The 10689-nt window shown below is 36.1% G+C and overlaps 1 pseudogene; it reads right to left on the reverse strand.

The window, feature by feature from the left end:
* Positions 1 to 5983: 5983 nt before the first annotated feature.
* Positions 5984 to 8949, reverse strand: LOC131409734 (protein BTG4-like; annotated as a pseudogene).
* Between the last annotated feature and the right edge of the window lie 1740 nt (positions 8950 to 10689).

Consider the following 10689-nt stretch of genomic DNA (forward strand, 5'->3'; position numbering starts at 1 on the left):
CCGGGCCGCTGAAGCGGAGTGCGTGAACTTAACCACTATGCCACCAGGCCAGCCCCCTGACTACATATGTTCTTTAAGTTTCTATATAAATTTTAGAATAAAATTGTCTTGGTCTACAAAACTCATCAAATTCTATACTTTAAATATATGTTCTTTACTGAACATAAATTACAAAAAAACTACAAAATATTTTCTTGTTTTCAGCAAGAAAATTTTAGAAAACGAAAATGCTAAGAAGACTATAATAGCAACAAAAATATCAATTACCTAGGAATAAATGTATCAAAATTTTAATATTGCTTTTAACAACATCTAAACGATTATCGTGGTAAACTAAAGAAAAGACAACTAAGTGAAGAAGCATAACATTTTCATGTATTAGGAGAATCAGACATATAGAGATGGGAATCATTATAAATCTAGTATGGATTCAACTCAATACAATCAAAACCCCAGTTCATTTATTGGTATATTTGTGTAAACTGATGAGCTAATCCTTAAAAATTATATACAATAAGAACCAATAATAGCCAAAACACTCTTAAAGGATAGAAACAAGGAAGAAGGTTTATTTTTTAACCAGTGTAGGTCATTATATCTACAGTAATTAAGGAGGTGTGATATTGACACAGAGATAAATATACAGACCAATGCAACAGACTAGAGGTCACAAAAGTACACCTCTGTGTATATTGGTCCTTGATTTGAGGTGAACGTGTCACTCTAGATTGTTTTTTAAATAAACAGTAGTGAATCAACTAGACATCCACATGGGGACAGAAATGTGTCTCAAACACTCTCCTATGCCACATACAAAAATTCAGTCCTGAGTAGAATATAAAAGTACGTTAAAATGCAAAGCTATCAAACTCCTAGAATTGAATGGATGAGATTACGTTCATGAACTTGGAATAGAAAGTGCACGTTAAACAGGCTAAGAACAAGCCAGGGGCCAAACGGGTGGTGCAAGCCGTTAGGTGCGCGCGCTCCGCTGCGGCGGCCCTGGGTTTCTCGGGTTTGGATCCCGGTGGCGCACCCACGCACTGCTTGGCAAGCCATACTGTGGTGGGGTCCCATGTAAAGTGGAGGAAGACGGGCACGAATGTTAGCCCAGGGCCAGTCTTCCTCAGCAAAAAAAGAGACGGATTGGCAGACGTTAGCACAGGGCTGATCTCCTCACAAAAAAAAAGAACAAGCCATAAGGAAAAGGAAAAGGAGAAGAAACGTGACAACATTCAAATAAAGAAATTCTGGGGCCTGCCAGTGGTGCAGCCGTTAAGTGCGTGCACTGGGCTTTGGTAGCCCGGGGTTTGCAGGTTCAGATCCCAGGTGAGCACCGATGCACCACTTGTCAAGCCGTGCTGTGGCGGCATCCCATATAAAGTAGAGGAAGATGGGCACAGATGTTAGCCCAGGGCCAATCTTCCTCAGCAAAAAAGAGGAGGATTGGCATTGGATGTTAGCTCAGGGCTGATCTTCTTCACAAAAAACAAAAAAGAAAAGAAAAGAAATTTTATTCGCTACCAATATGACTACTTGACTGGAAATGTAACCCCCAGAGTGGGAGAAGATATTTGCAACAAACAGATCTGACACAATGCAGGTATCCATAGTGCTTAAAATATGTATGATGCAATAACAAAGGAAGATGGTATTACAGTAAAATGTCCAGATAACTACATCCCTTAGTAATTGGGGAAATTCTAATTAATATAAAAATGAAACACTGCTCCACATCTATCAAGAAAGCTAAAATTGAAAAGTCTGATGATGCCCAGTGCTGGCAGGGAGTGGAACAACTAGCTAACCTATTGCTGTAGAAGCATCATTTGTATTAACCAAAACATTGAAATAACCCAATAGTCAACAATATTGTGTATATTCTTATAGTGGAACGTGATGTACTAAGGGAGATTGTGCAACCACATGTTCAAAAATAGATGGGGTGTGGGGCCGGCCCAGTGGCATAGTGGTTAGATTTGCATGCTCAGCTTTTGGTAGCCCAGGGTTTGTAGGTTAAGATCCTGGGTTATGGACCTATGCACCGCTTAGTGAGCCATGCTGTGGCAGGCATCCCACATAAAGTAGAGGAAGATGGGCAGAGATGTTAGCCCAGGGACAATCTTCCTCAGCAGAAAAAGAGGAGGATTGGCAACAGGTGTTAGCTCAGGGCTAATCTTCCTCACACACACGCAAAAAAATAGATGGGATTTCAGAAAGGTAAATTTGAGCAAAAGCAGCTGAACACAAAGTAATACATGCTGTCTGATTCAACTTATTCGTAGTTCACAAACAGAGAAACTATTCTACATTATTGAGGTATAAGTACTTAGGTAGGTAAAGTAGAAAGAATATCAGGGAAATGATTACCATAAAAATAAGGCAGCAATTTCCTTTAAGTGGAGAGTGGTGGAGAAACCAGATTGGTGTACAAGATAGCCAGCATCTGGGTTGTTGGCAATGTTAAGCATACTAACCTAAGTTGGGACTTTACAAACATTTATGTTGTAACAATTTATAAACTGTGTATTTACAAACATTTATGTTGTAATAATTTATAAACTGTATATTTAAACTGGAGTTGTTATATTCACATTAAAACATTTTGGCCTTTATCACACTGGTCTATTTCTTTCTTTCTTTCTTTCTTTTTTTTGTGAGGAAGATTGGCCCTGAGCTAACATCTGCCAATCCTCCTCTTTTTGCTGAGGAGGACTGGCCCTGGGCTAACATCTGTGCCCATCTTCCTCCACTTTATATGGGATGCCGCCACAGCACAGCTTGCCAAGTGGTGCGCCGGTGAGCACCTGGGATCCGAACCGGCGAACCCCGGGCCACCGCAGCGGAGTATGCGCACTTAACTGCTTGCGCCGCCCGGCTGGCCCCACGCTGCTCTATTTCTTTCTTTTTATTTATTTATTTATTTATTTTTTATTGGTTTATAACATTGTAAAAATTTCAGGTGTACATCATTGTACTTCTATTTCTGCATGGACTACATCATGTTCACCACCAAAATACTAATTACAACCCATCACCACACACATGTACCGAATTATCCCTTTCACCCTCCTCCCTCCCCCCTTCCCCTCTGGTAACCACCAATCCAATCTCTGTCCCTATGTGTTTGTTTATTGTTGTTATTATCTACTACTTAATGAAGGAAATCATACGGTATTTGACCTTCTCCCTCTGACTTATTTCACTTTGCATTATACCCTCAATGTCCATCCATGTTGTCACAAATGCCTGGATTTCATCGTTTCTTATGGCTGAGTAGTATTCCATTGTGTATATATACCACAGCTTCTTTATCCATTCGTCCCTTGATGGGCACTTAGGTTGCTTCCAAGTCTTGGCTATTGTGAATAATGCTGCAATGAACACAGGGGTGCATGTAGCTTTGCAAATTGGTGTTTTCAAGTTCTTTGGATAAATACCCAACAGTGGAATAGCTGGATCATATGGTAGTTCTATCCTTGATTTTTTGAGGAATCTCCATACTGTTTTCCATAGTGGCTGCACCAGTTTGCACTCCCACCAGCAGTGTATGAGAGTTCCCTTTTCTGGTCTATTTCTTATGGCGAAGTTAAAGAAAATTTCTCCTGGGCCATTTTAGAGGCTACAGTAATGGTGTGGACAGGCCGATAATACCTAATACATTAAAATCAATTTCTGTCCCTCAAATTCATTGACTTCCATACTCTACATTGTGAAAAATGCCTTCCATTAATTTGTTTTTATTAAACTGGCCCATTTTAGATTTTCTGCTCGCCAACCCACCAAACTACTAGAGTAGCATCTGACCTCTGAGCCTGCAAGTTGAATGCAGAAATTAGTAAGAGAACCACAAAGAAACAACAGCTAGAACCAAAGATACCTTTCAGTTTTCTTTGATGAGCACCCTTAAAATCATGTATACACAGATTCCCCATATATTTGATAAAATCAAATTCCTGTGATTCCTTATGTTATTGTTCTCTTCTTTCTCTTCTGATTCTGCATTTTGCCTTGCCTTATATATCAGCAGAAAAATAGTATGGGCTTTGTTGTAACGGGGTTACAACCTTTCCTCTAGAAAAGACAAATGCCTTCTTCAGCAGGTAAATTCAGGGCTGTTTCAGAAGGTTCATAAGTCATTCTAATTGTTAATGTTCTGTCTGTCCGGATCAAAATTTTAATGTCACCTAGGAGATTCTGGGTGGTTGTAATTTGTAGAGTCAATCTCTGATTTTAATTTTATTTATTATACAGGAATAAAAAATATTTAGTCCATGATTAAAAAAATACCTGAGATTTTATTACTGATTTGAGGTTAAAACTTTGACACATGGGCCAAGAATTTTCTCAGTCATCCTTTCATTCATTTGTCCCTCTGTTCATCCACTCATCCATCGTCTGTCTGCCTGCCTGTCTATTGATCCATCACAATGCTGCCCTAAACAAGCACTCCACCTCCAGATGTGATTTCTTATTTCCTTTAAGTTGACTTCTAAGAGCTGTTTCTTAGACCCCAAAGTTACATTCTCAGAGCCCCACGTTTTCAGGTAACCTAAGATAAAACTTGATTAATTGTTTCAGTACTAGTATGAAAGGATAGCAATTTCAGTTTTCAAAAGTTGTGACTCATGAGGAATTTCTTCAAGATACTGCCATCACACGATTAAGTTCAAACAGACTACTATGCCAATAAGTCACTACTGAGATAAAATTTCCCCGAAGAAAACTGCCCCAATGAAAACTTAGGTCATAAGCCCATTCTCTGCATCTGAGGTTCTGTGACGGGTAGACAATCAGAAACATGTGCAGTAGCATAGGGACAGTTCCTCAAACTAATTGATGATGGGCAGGCACATATGAGAGATGCTCAGTCCATCAGGGAACAAAGAAACACATATTCAAGGTCCAGTTTTGTCTGTAGTTGGTTGGTTGATTGTGACTAAACCCCTGACGATGATATTATCCAAACTCATAATACAAAGACAAGTTTGTACAAGTCGACATTTATGCTTCCTTCTGGCTCTAAGTTTCTCTTAGGTCTAATGGTAAGTAATTGTCATTTACATATGTTGATACAACTAAATTCCCTTAATCAGACCTAAAGCTGAGCAGATGCTATTTCTCCTTTTCATCTCCTTTTCTCCTATGAAAGCATATAATTCTGCAATGAAACTAAGCTGGAAAAATGTGGATTTTCTACTTTATAGCCCACAGTTGACCTTGTGACACACTTAAAATTGCTTTCTCTGAAAGCATGGAGGCTGCATGGACTAGGAAGGGGTTCAGATCTCCTAACTCTAACTTTTTATGTGAAAAATTTATTGCTTTAAAAAAATTTCCCCTTTAGTTTTCAGAGAAAAATTTTACCAGAATTGGGCTTATATATAAGTTCATATATAATATAAAAGATTTTATATAGGTTTTGTTTGTTGTGGTATTCAGTTTTTTTCAGAGCACTATTCATTCACAGCGTTTGTAATCATATGGCAAGAATTTCGAGAGCTTAAGAGTACTTTGACTTGGTAGATATATTTGTATTAATGAATCTCAATCCTTATTAATTGAAGTGTGTAGGGATGTTTATGCATTGTCCAAACATTTCTAAATGATTCTAAGTACTTTATACTGTATTGTATCCTTTTTTTAAAATTTAATTTTAAAACATAGTATGTTTATTTAAACTGTTACTTTTCATAATTCATTGACTCATCACAGATCAATATCTTCACTCTGTTATTACCTTATTGGGTACATTCATTAATATTACATAAAACTTCATAAAGAATTAAATAGGAATTAAAAGTACAGCTAAGAACATAGTCATGAACTGTATGAGAGGATTCACCATCACGCACCATAGTCCCTACTGAGGTTGTTTTTTCCGTTTCACAGGCCTCTCAACCTTAGACTCATTTTCATTTTAAAGAAAATAAAACTGTTCCTCTGAGCTCTATCCCACCAAATGCCCAGCCACTGTATATTATCAGTTTGTCTTGACCCAGTGGTACCTGCCCACTCCTGTGTATAGCAGCAGGCCTATGACCCTTAGGCTTCTTATAGAACACATAAGCATTTCCTAGGAGGCCCATATGGCCATTGCCATATTCTTTTTGTGGGAGATTTGGAACCAGCACTAAAAGAGTTGTTTCAAGTTTTCAACCTGATAAACACTCTTTGGATTGCTGACTTCAGGAATTATCTGAGGTTCTTTGTTACAACTTTCTTCATTGGAGGAAGTGCCAGAGGGGTAGTCTAATGTGGCTCTACTAAAACACAACTGATTTGTTGGGAGAGTCCCCATTCTTCCCATCTGCCTTTAAAAAGAAGCAATTGTAAATAGATAATTTTTCTCACCATACCTACAGCACATTTCAAAGTGATCTACCCATATGGTCATCTCCTTTGGAAATCCCAGGGAAGAAAAATCCACTTCACTTTCAGCACAAGTCCTTTCTAGGGTGGGATCTTTATTCTAATTGTTTATCCTTATACACCTGAAGTCTTGACCATTAGAAAGGCAACCAGAGTACCAGTGACTTCTGTATGTTTAAAACAAGACTGTCATCAACTGTTCTACAAAGTCTTCTATTTGCTGTTTACTCATGTTTTTTCACTAATCTTGTAACAAAGAAAACTGTTGTTGCAATTTCATTTCTAAGTCAGAAAAGCTGTTTAGCCCCAACAAAAAGTTAGAAGAGCTAGAGTTAGAAGGGCTAGAGTTAGAAAAGCAACTATACTTGAAGCTTCTGAGTCACCCACACCTCTGTATCCTTTTAAAAAAAAGCACCATCCACTAGTCCCGAAATTTATAAGGTATTGATTTTTAAACTCACTAACTCATTTCTAATAAGGTGTTTATGCACATGATACAATACTCAAATTTTCAAAAATGTACACTTTTGAAACAAATTAACCCCCAACTCTATCTCTATCTGCCAAGATGTCTTTCTTCAAAGCTATAGCTGTTACAGTCTATGAAAGCAATATACTCACACAAACACAAAGGCACCTAAAGCAATTATCTCGATTTATATTTGGTTATTTCAGATTTTTTAAGCTTAAAAAAATTTCTTAAATCAATATTTTTGCACATATATCGTCTTCTATACTAAATATAACTTTATACTAAGTTATACTAAATATAACTTTAGGATAAACTCCCAGAAATGGGAGTAGAGAGAGACAAAGGACATATTTTAAATTTTGAACAATATTGTCAAATTGACTCAACTAAAGTTTTTGCCAGTTCACATTACGTTATACATATATTTTATATATATATATACACACACACACACATATATACACACATACATATACACTATATATAGGTTTACACGGTGTTTTGTCCATTTTATTTTTTGGGTGATACAAAAAGTATGACGTATTGCCTTAACAAATTTCCACAAACTTAGTGGCTTAAACACACAAAAATTTATTACCTTACAGTTCTGTAGTTCAGAAGTCCAACCGGGGTCTCATTGGGCTAAAAGAAAATCAAAGTGCCAGCAGAGCTGCATTCCTTTCTGAAGTCTCTAGGGAATCATCTGTTGCCTTGCCCATTCCAGCTTCTAGGTGATGCCCACACTCCTTGACTCACAGCCCCCGTCCTCCATCTTCAATAAGCAATGTTGCATCTCTCTGTGCCTTTCTTCAGCAGTCCAATTCACTCTTCTGTCTTCTTCTTTTACTTTTAAGTACTCTTGCAATGAAACTGGATCTGTATGTATAATCCTGGGTAATCTGCCTATCTTAAAGTCAGCTGAGTAGCAACCTTAATTCTATCTGCAGCCTTTGTTCCCCTTTGCCATAAAACTGAATATATTCACAGAATCTAGGGATTAGGATACGGGCATCTTTGGGGCAAAAGGCATTATTTTGCTTACTACATATGTAACAGCTTTAATTTCCATTTATCTTATTTTAAATGAGATTGATCATCACATTTTTAGGAAACATTTTGCTTCTTATTGTTTCATTAAATAAAAAACAATGCCCCATATATTTAATGTTTTATTTTGCATGTTATATAAAGGTGGAAGTATGATTATTCATTAAATAAAGTAAAAAATCCTTCAAGAGGCATGGAGGTATCTTTCATTTGATCTTAAAACAAGAAATTTGACAAAAGATTTTAATAAAAATGTCTTGAATATATTACTTATTCAATATCAATTAGGAGGAGTCATTTTTGTGCCTTTTCTTTCGCGTTTATTCAATAAAACTCATTTTGCCTAATCAGTTACTAGCTTTTCAAAGTGGTTTTAAATCCTTAAGTTTAAAGAAAAAAAAATTTTCTGCAATTGTTTCCCAATAAGATCTCATAAGGGAAAATTCAGCTTTAGCTGAACCGTATCAGATTCAGCTCCTTTCCTCCATGGCTTTCCATGCTACAAGGAAGGATTGGGGAGGGGCTGAAAACAACACCTATCCTCCCAGGGAGCTTTAGCATTTGCTTTTAAGTAAACAATCTGAGAAGGAATTCAAATGCAAACGTGAAACATGTTTTGAAGATAAAACATTGAGATTTACTGTTTGCATTATCTGTACTTCAATAATATATCAGAATATTAAAATACTAACAACTGGTAATATGGTTTATGTTAGGTCCATACTCTGTACATACGAAAGGTTCATTTATAAATTACAAAGAAAAATATATGCACATTAAAATTCATCTAATTCTTCTGAAAACTAGAAGTCCACAATTGGTCTAATGAAAAACATTATTTTTTTGTGGGGAAACTTTTAAGGGAAAAAGATGTGTGCTAGCATCAGCTTAGAGAATTCAAAGGTATGACCATTTCATAGCTTGTTATGAAAACAAAATTAAATCAAAAAAATAAACAAACAAAAATACGTTGTGGAAAACGGCAGTAAGGACATATTTCGTCCATATATATGTACTTACGTACTTGATATTCTGTGCAGCTTTTGTCTAGTCCTCATCGTAAGCCTGAAAATTGAATGCACATTTTATAATGTATAATGTCCTGATTAATGTAACAATTTTAAGCAAGGGTAAAACATCTTGGTTCTTGGGCTGATAACTTTCTGTTCCCTTTAATTTGATGACATTTGTGATAAAATTTTACATATTTGGTTGATAGCAAATTCAAGAGATTCTTTTACCAGCCAAACAAATCTGTTATTCTTTTGGTGCTATAGGAGAACAATTCCCTTTGATTTACAACTCCAATAAAATTGCAATGTCCTTGTACTATAATAAGTAGAATCTAAAGTCACATTACTGAATACAGCTATAAAAGGGACTAGTAGTATTATGGATTTGATTAAGCACAATTAATTTTATATACTTTAAAATGGTTACAAATTTTGACTGATTTCACTTTCTTTGACTACAAACAATATAACTTAGATTTATTTTCTTCATTTCTTTCTGACAGGAAACTAAGGTTTAAAAACAAAAATTATAGGGACTGGCCCTGTGGCATAGTGGTTAAGTGCGCGCTCCACTGCTGGCGGCCCAGGTTCAGATCCCGGGCACACACTGACGCACTGCTTGTCAGGCCATGCTGTGGCAGCATCCCACATAAAGTGGAGGAAGATTGGCACGGATGTTAGCTCAGGGCCAGTCTTCCTCAGCGAAAAGAGGAGGATTAGCATGGACGTTAGCTCAGGGCTGATCCTCCTCACAAAAAATAAATAAATAAATAAAACCAAAAATTATAAGAAATATAATTATTTCACTGTCTAAATTAATCTTTGGTTCATATGAAGTTGCATTATTTCAGACAGGCAGGAACTAGTGTGTATAATGTAAGATTAACACAGTGAATAGTGCCAGAAAGAGTTAATAGGTACAGTTAATTCGACCTATAAAACCACGTAGAAAACTTAATTACGTACATTAATGTCTCTGTGAATTTTTTGCTAATGTCTTTATCAACTTTCATAATAAACCAACTCTACATTCACTTACTCTTAATTATTTTTATAATACAAAGAGGGGAATTTCTAAACATTTGATCTACAACATTGGGTATAACGATCACAGAGGCATTGTCTTGCTATTGTATCCTTGGCAAGACATATTTAAAATACTGACAGAACGCTGAAAAAGTGAGATGACAGGCAGTACATATCTAGCACAGTATTTTCAGTTAGTATTTTAATTACGCTTTGTGAAGTCTACTGATATTTTCTTATTTCTTAAAAATAAATGAGGTAAATCTCATCAGAATCATCTAGTCCTATGGATAGCAATTTATATGATAAACCCCTTTGATCTATGACGGCATTACAAAAACCCAATTGTCTCCTGTTGTTCATGGAAGTCAGTAATAGGACACAGACTGTGATGCTATTAAGGCAATTCAGTAACAGAATATTAGGATGTCTACTAAAATATCACAAATGAGTATTGGAACTTTATATAATGCTAGTAGAATGTTATAATAGCGTAGGGTTTCCTTTTGTTTTACTGTTTAGGCAGTAAATAATATTACTAACGTAATTATGTTTCCTATCCATAGAATCCAAGTAAAGCCCCAAATCATAGTATTGCATTCATAATACTAAAATGAAATTTTTTCCTATTTTAGAAATGGCTTGATACTTCTGCATAGTCTTCAAACTGTAAAAATTTTGTTAAATTTGCATTTATAATGTCTTGACAGTCTGAAGACTAAGTATTAAATCTTAGTAAATTTTGTTAAACTATTTCAA

This window comes from Diceros bicornis, chromosome 1, assembly GCF_020826845.1.
Source record: "Diceros bicornis minor isolate mBicDic1 chromosome 1, mDicBic1.mat.cur, whole genome shotgun sequence".
Lineage (NCBI taxonomy): Eukaryota > Metazoa > Chordata > Mammalia > Perissodactyla > Rhinocerotidae > Diceros > Diceros bicornis.